Here is a 10,451-nt window from a genome sequence, read left to right on the forward strand (position 1 = left end):
CATTTATCATATGAACATGTCTCTCAGGGGTGTGAGGTGGACGTTCAACTCGTCCGACCTCTTTGGTGTGAGGTGGACGTTCAACTCGCCCGACCTCTTCGGTGTGAGGTGGATGTTCAACTCGTCCGACCTCTTTGGTGTGAGGTGGATGTTCCACTCGTCTGACCTCTGGGGTGGTAGGTGGATGTTCGTCCGACCTCTTCAGTCTGAGGTGGACTTTCAACTCGTCTGACCTCTTTGGTGTGAGGTGAACCTTCAACTCGTCTGACCTCTTCGGTGTGAGGTGGACCTTTGTCCGACCTCTTCGGTCTGAGGTAAAATTTCAACTCGTCCGACCTCTTTGGTGTGAGGTGGACCTTCAACTTGTCCGACCTCTTTGGCGTGAGGTGGACATTCAACTCGTCCGACCTCTTTGGTGTGAGGTGGACGTTCAACTCATCCGACCTCTTTGGTGTGAGGTAGACCTTCAACTCGTCCGGCCTCTTTTGTTTTTGTTTGGGTGAGGTGGTGGGATCTTCTCAGTGTTGCATATTTCTTGGTAAACATCCACAAGAGGGGTGTAATTGTGGTATTTTCTAGACTTCTCGCCGGGTTGATCTTCTTTTTTCTTGGACTCTTTATCCTTAGTCCCGTGGTGGGTTAGGAGAATTCGATTTTTGAGCTCTCTCCTAGTCGAGAGTTCTCCTCCATGTTGATGTATTTCTCTATCCGTTCCTGTACCTTGTTCAGAGATGTTGGGTGTGTCTTGGATATTGAGTGGCTAAAAGGTCCTTCTTATAGGCCATTGATGAGACCCATGATAGCTGCTTCTATTGGCAGACTTTGTATATCCAGGCATGCTTTATTGAATCTTTCCATGTAGTTACGAAGACTTTCCCGATCTCCTTGCTTGACTCCTAGTAGGCTTGGGGCGTGTTTGGCTTTGTCCTTCTGGATGGAGAATCTGGCAAGAAACGTTTTGGCTAAGTCATCAAAACTTATGATGGATCTAGGAGGCAAACTGTCGAACCACTTTATTACTGTTTTAGGGTAGTCGGGAAGGCTTTGCATCGAATAGCATCCGAGGCATCAGTGAGATACATTTTGCTTCTGAAATTGCTAAGATGATGGCTTGGATCCGATGTGTCATCGTACGGGGCCATGTCGGGAGCTTTGAAGTCCTTTGGGACTTTAGCTTTCATGATCTCTTTGGTGAATGGGTCTTGATCTTTGTGGGGGCTATCTTCTTGTCTGGATCGAGCGGTCTTGGTTTTAAGATCGGCTTCGAGCTTTAAGAGCTTGTCCTCTATCTTTCGACGTCGTCATGTTTCTCTCCGAAGGTCTTTTTCGGCTTCCCGTCGATGTTCAGCTTGTTCCAGCTGTTTAAGGCGATTCTGTTGCTTACGGATAGCTTCCAAAATTTCTGTGTTTGGGGGTTGCTTATCTCCCCCGTTTTGAGGTGTGTCTTTGGAGGTGGCGTCCGTGTTTTTGTTTGGTGTTCTGTCCACCAAACCAGAGTTGTGATCGTTGTCATGGTCGTCCGCCATGGTGATGGGATGACTTCTAGGTTCCCCGGCAATGGCCCCAATGTTCTGAGGGTTACCTAAAACTGTAGGTCGATCTCAGACGAGATCTTCTGTGATGGTCGGAGATGACGTGTCCGGCTTGTGGGTGGTGGCCGATGCGGTTGTGTCTGACTTGTTGAACTGGCAATGCTGCTGATCCTTTGTCACCGGAGGGTGGTGGTATCTGCAAGGGACTCCGATGCTTAAGTTAGCAAGGGTATTAAGCAGGTTTTTTAGTAAAATCAGAGTATGAGTTATACCTGGGTGCTTCAGTGTATTTATAATAGTGTGGAGTGACCTTTCTGGATAAGATAAGTTATCTTATCTTATCTTATCTTTGAGTGAATTAATCTTATCTTCTGGGGAGCCGCCCTTATCTTTCTAGGCTTTAGTTGCCTTTAGATTGGGCTGTGCCCCTTCATTTGGGCCTGCTTTGGGATCTTCTGACGATTTGGCCAAACTCTCTGTGAAGAGGTCGGTAATGGGCCAACCTTCCAAGAGGTCGGCCATGGGCCAACCTTCTAAGAGGTCGGACATGGGCCAACCTTCTAAGAGGTCAACCAATCCGGTCCTTTATAGCTCGAACTGATGTATGAACATTTTGTAGTAATGAAGGCGTGCTTTTATGAACATTAAGTTTTACTTCATAATTCATATGTCAGCAGTAGAGGATGAAGTTCGATTTGAGAGCCGGCATTTGATTCTTTATAATGTCATTGTTATAATTGTGTAGAGTATAATTATTAAAATCATGAAAAAAGGAAGCACCATTTTTAATTCTTGTCTTTATAATTTACTAGGTATAACATGTTACTTTTTTTAAAGCAGGTGGTGGGATTTGACCTTGTAGATGATGAAAGTAAACCTGAAAGGCGTCCAACTAAGCACATGCCTACACCAGCAGAGTGGACTAATGAATTCAATCCAGCATACTCTTACCATCTTTATTACTGTTATGCAAACCTGTACACCCTCAACAAGGTTCTAGTTATTGTCTTCTCTTTCATTTTCCAACTTATTTAATATATTATTTTCTATTGGTTTCAGCTTCGTGAATCTAAAGGAATGGCCACTATTAAGTTGCGGCCCCATTACGGAGAGGTTGTTTTCTGTGTGCTATAGTAGCTGTATGATTTGATTATTTATTTTATTTAAGATGGTTAATATATTTTACTTGCTTATGTAGGCAGGCGATACGGATCATTTGGCTACTGCTTTCCTCTTATGCCATAATATTTCCCATGGGATTAATCTACGAAAAACTCCTGTGTTGCAATATTTATATTACCTCGCACAGGTTAGCCCCTCATGGATAGTCAGTCATTTGGTCAACATAACAATATCTATCATGCTCTAGTAAGTCTCCATTTTCACACTTAGCATGTTCTTCTGGTTTCTTTATAGCTTTTTTTGGTTTTAATTATCTGTGTACGGGTTTTTGAAAAAGTTCAATTTCTATTTGAAGTGATAAAGTTGTTAGTTGAATTGGGTAGTAATATACTATGAAGTGATTGCCATTTTGTTGTTGTTGTTGTGGAGGAACATGAATGTTCTAGTATACTTAATTGTTGAGGGTGTAAGAAATTAGCTTGTTAATGATTTGCTTTCTGTATAGTACTAGTGCTAATTATATGGCAGAATAATAGTGTATATAGTCCATTTTCTTATATCTTTCTTGTGTCCTGTTTGTGAAGGGTTTCCAAACTATTTTATTTCTAGGAGTGATTTTTCAAGTGGAGGAGCAAGAGGAGGTTGATATTGCAAAGGGATACACTATGACTCAATTTTGTGACAAAATCATAGATTTATTCTTGAATGAGAAGACCAAATCAAAGGAATGGAGGAAGTATTTGGTATTCAGGGAGGAATGGAACAAATACAGGAACAACTTCTACAATAGGTGCCAAAAGAGGGCAGACATGGAGAAAGACCCAACCATGAAAGAAAAACTCATTTTATTGGGGAGAAGGGTGAAGAAGGTAAATGATGCCTCTTTAGAATGTTGAATTTATGAATAGGGCTTTTTGTTGCTGAGTGGAAGTTGGAAAAAGCAAAGATTTCTTTTTGTTAATTTTTTTTAAAAACTATTGGCCTTTTATCATGAAAATAAAAATTCAATCCATATTTGCAGATCATTGTCTTGCATGTTTCTTCTTAACTATTGTATTTTGTCAGAAACTGAAAGTATAAATTAATCCATAGAAAAAATTGTGTTCATATATAGCTTGTGAGAAGATCAAAAGCCTTGTGAAGGCAAAGGACCTTGATTCTTCGTTGATATTGTTGATCAATGGTGCTTGTGCTAAAGCAAAAGAATCTACCACAATGAAGGAAGAGGTATGATAGTTGTCTCACTGTTTTTAGTGACTTTAGGGGATTATGTTTTTAGATCTTTGATACTTGTGTTTGAAAATTTTAGTTGTACTTAATTTTCTTTTGTTACTCACTAGTTATCATTATCTCCATAAAATCTAAATATTCTTTCCTAGAATACTATTTTATTTATTGATCCTCTAATACCCTTTTCCATCACACTCACTTCCCACCATTTCTATTTCCATGATCTGAGAAATAATTGCCTCAAAATTGCACAACTATATAAAGTTAAAACATGGCTTTCAATTTGATTTTATGGTATATCATCCCAATTTGGTTCTTATTGTTTTTGTGCTCTTTTTATGCTTTTGTGTGTTCTCTTCAACTGTATAACGTCTGGTATGATTGTGTGGCAGGTACTTTATAAACCAAAGTCTGAAAAAGGCATTTGGGACGGCTCCTACTGATCCAACTATGGACTTGAATATGCAACTGTAACTAACTAGATTGTTGTAATTTATTAGAAATATGTTGCAATCTCTTTTCTAAATCAGTATGTGCTTTATGTCTTAATTCTTGGAAAAAAAATTGTTGAATGTGGCCTTGCATTACAATTCACAGTGACGCTGATTCAAAGCTCTCTAGAACTGAAAACAACTTAAGCTAGAGCTTAAATGTGTGTGTTGTGTCATTAAAGTGAGTCATTAAATATAATAATAATGAAGTGTTTGCGTTATAACTTAGTTATTAAATAATAAGAGTATTTTGATCAACATTCTTTTAATCAAATTTTTTTTTTTAAATTTTGGGTTCTTTAATTAGTGCGCAAAGAATCAAAATGACAAACATTATAAATTAGATGTAATAGTTTATATTTCATCTAGTAGTAGATAAATAATATAATAATATATGATGAGGATAATGATGATATTAAAGTATCATTACTAAAATCTTATTTTAGTAATTGTTTCAGAAAAAAAATTATAAAGACGAAAGAAGGTCTCGAGACAAATTTGGTTTTGTTTCCTATCCATATATATATATATATATATATATATATATATATTGTTTTATCCATGTTTAAATGTGTTACAACTGAATAATGTTTTTCTTGCCTCTTGATGATCTCTTCCTTTCTTCATGTGTGGTTGATATCTTGTATTTAATTAGTGCCTAATTAGATTGTAATTTATTAATGAATGATGGATTATGCAATTCTTTTCCAAATATTCTATGCCAGTCTATGAGGTGCGTAACCATCAATACATTTCTGTAGAAGATATGTTCAGATATGTTATTGTTCTTAATATCACCTTCTTTCCTCCAGAATTATGATAATTCAAGTATTGATGCCATAACTAAGACTCCAGTAATCTCTTTATCTCTTTGATGACTACGATTTCTAGTCAGCTTTTGTCATCATGAATACATAAAATTTTTAATTGATCTGTTTCCTCTGCGGGCAGTGTATTTTTCTAGGATTATATTTAGTACTAGTTTTTGTCAATGGGATCCATCCCCCCTCTTCTTTTTTAATGCGCATTCATCAGAATTTTTATTTGTTTCATCTTAATTATTTTTAATTTTGATTAGTTTTTTCTTTCCTATTTTCGCTGGTTTCCCCTCTGCAATATACTCAAACACTAGAAATAGGAAGGGATACCTCCACGTATGTTAAAGTCTGTGATTGCTGCCAGTCATCTTGAATTTTCATCTATGCGGCAACAAGTATTTTTATTCCTTTAACATGAATCAGTAGTATAAAAAGTGTGTTAGTATATTGCTGGAGATGTCCATAGTTATTTATGAACTTGCATTGAAATCTAATTTTAGTATTTTATGCTATATATATATATATATATATATATATATATATATATATATATATATATATATATATATATGAACCTTAGAATGTATCTTCCTCTCATCATAAGGCACAGACACTAGAAGATGGGAAGTAGATAATGTATCTTCCTCTCATCTAACTTTTATAATTTTTATTGATTTAAAATTATTGCTTTTTGTTGTAGACACAGTCAAAGATGGTATGATTTATTTTCTAAGTGTCCTCTTACTACAATAAATTGAATGCAGAATTTAGTAAACCAGAGCTAGGACTATTCAGTTCAATTTTTTACAATATTTTACTTTGTGATGACCCACATTACGCAAAGCAAATTGTGAATGAATATATGACTAATAATAAAGAGGTGAGCACTTGCTTTCAGTTTTTGTATCTTTTATTTGGTTTATTGGAACCATGATTATTTGCATTTTGTGTTGGTTGAATTTTGCTAACATTCACAAGGAAAGTGTTGGTAAAGAATAAACAGAACAAAGAAAGTTCGAGCATACTTGGCACAGTTGAAAAGAAATGGAGGATTCATAAGAAGAAACAGAGCTGCACTTTCAGATTATGCTGAGGTTTTTGATTATGCATTCGATGAGCTTTATAGATCATTGATGAGCGGATAATTTATACGCTTTTTGGCATTGTTTTTACATAGTTTTTAGTATGATTTAGTTAGTTTTTAATATATTTTTATTAGTTTTTAAATAAAAATTACATTTCTGGTCTTTACTATGAGTTTGTGTGTTTTTCTACGATTTCAGGTAATTTCTGGCTGAAATTGAGGGACTTGAGCAAAAATCTTATTCAGACGGCTGAAGAAGGACTGCAGATGCTGTTGGATTCTGACCTCCCTGCACTCGAAGTAGATTTTTTGGAGCTACAGAAACCCAATTGGCACGCTCTCAATTGCATTGGAAAGTAGACATCCAGGGCTTTCCAGAAATATATAATAGTCCATATTTTACCCGAGTTTAGATGACGTAAACTGACGTCTAATGCCAGCTTTCTGCCCTATTCTGGCGTTAAACGCCAGAAACAAGTTACAAACTGGCGTTTAACTCCAAGGAAGACCTCTACACGTGAAAGCTTCAATGCTCAGCCCAAGCACACACCAAGTGGGCCCGGAAGTGGATTTCTGCATCATTTACTCATTTCCTAGTAACTAGTTTAGTATAAATAGGACTTTTTACTATTGTATTTACATCTTTGGATCATATTTTGATCTTTTGATCATTTTAGATCTCTAGACCTCCATGGGAGTGGCCACTCGGCCATGTCTATCATATTTTCACTTATGTATTTTCAACGGTAGAGTTTTTACACACCATAGATTAAGGTGTGGAGCTCTACTGTTCCTCATGAATTAATGCAAAGTACTATTGTTTTTTTACTCAACTCAAGTCTATTTCTTCTCTAAGATATTCATTCGTACACAAGAACAAGATGAATGTGATGATTATGTGACGCTCATCACCATTCTCACTTATGAATGCGTGCCTGACAAACACTTCCATTCTACATGAAAACAAGCTTGAATGCATATCTCTTAGCCTCCTGATTTATGATCAGAGTCTTCGTGGTATAGGCTAGAATTATTGGCGGCCATTCTTGAGATCCGGAAAGTCTAAATCTTGTCTGTGGTGTTCCGAGTAGGATCTGGGAAGGGATAGCTGTGACGAGCTTCAAACTCGCGAGTGCTAGGCGTAATGACAGACACAAAAGGATCACTGGATCCTATTCCAGCATGATCGAGAACCGACAGATGATTAGCCGTGCGGTGACAATGCATTTGGACCATTTTCACTAAAAGGACGGGATGTAGCCATTGACAACGGTGATGCCCAACATACAGCTTGCCATGGAAAGGAGTATGAATGATTGGATGAAGACAGTAGGAAAGCAGAGGTTCAGAAGGAACAAAAGCATCTCCATATGCTTATCTGAAATTCTCACCAATGAATTACATAAGTATTTTTATCCTATTTTATATTTTAATTATATTTTAATTATTAAAACTCTATAACCATTTGAATCCGTCTGACTGATATTTACAAGGTGACCATAGCTTGCTTCAAGCCGACAATCTCCGTGGGATCAACCCTGACTCATGTAAGGTTTATTACTTGGACGACCCAGTGCACTTGCTGGTTAGTTGTGCGAAGTTGTGACAAAGAACTAAGATTATGAACGTGCGTATTAAGTTTTTGGCGCCGTTACCAAGGAATGAACAATCACGATTTTGTGCACCAAGTTTTTGGTGCCTTCGCCGGGGATTGTTCGAGTTTGGACAACTGACGGTTCATCAAGTTGCTCAGATTAGGTAATTTTATTTTAATTTTAAGCTTTTTTATTTTTATTTTTTTTATTTTTATTTTCGAAAAATTTTCAAAAAAAAATTTTTAAATCATAAAACCAAAAATAATTTTGTGTTTCTTGTTTGAGTTTAGTGTCAAATTTTAAGTTTGGTGTCAATTGCATGTTCTAATTTTTCATAAAAATTTTTTGAAAACTCATGCATAATGTTCTTCATGATCTTCAAGTTGTTATTGATGAATTTCCTTGTTTGATCTTTGCATTTCCTTGTTTTGTGTCTTTTCTTGTTTTCCATATGCATTTTTGAATTATTAGTGTCTAAAGTTTGAAAATTTCTAAGTTTGGTGTCTTGCATGTTTTTCTTTTCTAAAAAATTTTCAAAAATAAGTCTTGATGTTCATCTTGATCTTCAAAGTGTTCTTGGTGTTCATCTTGACATTCAAAGTGTTCTTGCATCCATTAGTTGTTTTGATTCATAATTTCTATGTTTTGTTTCAATTTGGTGTTTTTCTCTCTCCTTTTTAAAAATTCAAAAATAAAAAAATATCTTTCCCTTATTCTCTCATAAATATTCGAAAATTTGGTTTGATTTAGTCAAAAAGTTTTTAAATTTAATTGTTTCTTATGAGTCAAGTCAAAATTTTCAGTTTAAAAATTCTATCCTTTTCAAATCTTTTTCAAAAATAAAATCTTTTTCAAAATCTTTTTCTTATTTCCATTTCATATTTTCGAAATTAATGCTAACAATTAATGTGATTGATTCAAAAATTTTAAATTTGTTACTTGCCTAGTAAAAAAGGTTCAATCTTTAAATTTTAAAATCATATCTTTTTGTTTCTTGTTAGTCAAGTAATCAACTTTAATTTTCAAAATCAAATCTTTTTAAATTTCTTTTTCAAATCTTTTTCAAAATAAATGTCAATCACATCTTTTTCAAAATCAATTTCAAATCTTTTCTAACCTCTTATCTTTTCAAAATTGATTTTCAAATCTTTTTCAAATTAATCCTATCTTTTTGTTTGATTCTTATCTTTTTCAAAACTACCTAACTAATTTTCTCTCTCTAATTTTCGAAAATCACTAACCTCTTTTTCAAAATTTCTTTTCATTAACTAATTATTTTACATTTAAATTTTAATTTTATTCCATTTCGTATTCGCGAATTATAACTAATATTTAAAATAAAAACAAAAATATTTTTATTTTATTTTATTTAATTTTCGAATTCTTCTCCCTCTCATCTCCTTCTATTTATTTATTTATCTACTAACATCCCTCTTTCACTCAAAAATTCGAACCCACTCTTCTCCTCTGTGTTCGAATTCTTATCTTTTCCTTCTTCCATTCTTCTCTTCTTATACTCATATAAGGAATCTCTATACTGTGACATAGAGGATTCCATATTTTCTTTTCTGTTCTCTTCTTTTTCATATGAGCAGGAACAAGGATAAGAACATTCTTGTTGAAGCTGATCCTGAACCTGAAAGGACTCTGAAGAGGAAGCTAAGGGAAGCTAAAGCACAACTCTCTCGAGAAAATCTGACAGAAATTTTCAAAAAAGAAGGAGACATGGCCGAAAATAATAACAATGGTGGAGATGCAAGGAAGATGCTTGGTGACTTTACTACACCAAATTCCAACTTACATGGAAGAAGCATCTCAATCCCTGCCATTGGAGCAAACAATTTTGAGCTAAAGCCTCAATTAGTTTCTCTAATGCAATAGAATTGCAAGTTTCATGGACTTCCATCAGAAGATCCTTTTCAGGTCTTAACTGAATTCTTGCATATCTGTGATACTGTTAAGACTAATGGGGTTGATCCCGATGTCTACAGGCTTATGCTTTTCCCGTTTGCTGTAAGAGACAAAGCTAGAATATGGTTAGACTCTCAACCTAAAGATAGCCTGAACTCTTGGGATAAGCTGGTCACGCCTTTCTTAGCCAATTTCTTTCCTCCTCAAAAGCTTAGCAAGCTTAGAGTGGATGTTCAAACCTTCAAACAGAAAGAAGGTGAATCCCTCTATGAAGCTTGGGAGAGATACAAGCAACTGACCAAAAAGTATCCTTCTGACATGCTTTCAGAATGGACCATCCTGGATATATTCTATGATGGTCTGTCTGAATTATCAAAGATGTCATTGGCCCATTCTGTAGGTGGATCTATTCACCTAAAGAAAACGCCTACAGAAGCTCAGGAACTCATTGACATAGTTGCAAATAACCAGTTCATGTACACTTCTGAAAGGAATCCTGTGAGTAATGGGACACCTCAGAGGAAGGGAGTTCTTGAAATTGATACTCTGAATGCCATATTGGATCAGAATAAAATATTGACTCAGTAAGTCAATATGATTTTTCAGAGTTTGAATGGATTGCAAGATGCATCCAACAATACTAAAGAAGCATCTTCTGAAGAAGAAAC

At 35.4% G+C, this 10,451-nt stretch overlaps 1 long non-coding RNA gene and 1 other non-coding gene across 2 annotated transcripts; one reads left to right on the plus strand and one right to left on the minus strand.

Annotated features, from left to right (window-relative positions):
* Window positions 1-2,219: 2,219 nt before the first annotated feature.
* Window positions 2,220-4,633, plus strand: LOC112762447 (uncharacterized). Its single transcript, XR_011874826.1, has 6 exons — window positions 2,220-2,509; window positions 2,592-2,645; window positions 2,731-2,900; window positions 3,239-3,523; window positions 3,769-3,881; window positions 4,277-4,633. It is a non-coding gene; the product is annotated as an uncharacterized lncRNA (long non-coding RNA).
* A 5,366-nt stretch (window positions 4,634-9,999) lies between these two features.
* Window positions 10,000-10,107, minus strand: LOC112767943 (small nucleolar RNA R71). The gene has a single exon (XR_003185382.1). It is a non-coding gene; the product is annotated as a small nucleolar RNA R71 (small nucleolar RNA).
* Between the last annotated feature and the right edge of the window lie 344 nt (window positions 10,108-10,451).

Source organism: Arachis hypogaea, chromosome 17 (genome assembly GCF_003086295.3).
Source record: "Arachis hypogaea cultivar Tifrunner chromosome 17, arahy.Tifrunner.gnm2.J5K5, whole genome shotgun sequence".
Classification (NCBI taxonomy): Eukaryota; Viridiplantae; Streptophyta; class Magnoliopsida; order Fabales; family Fabaceae; genus Arachis; species Arachis hypogaea.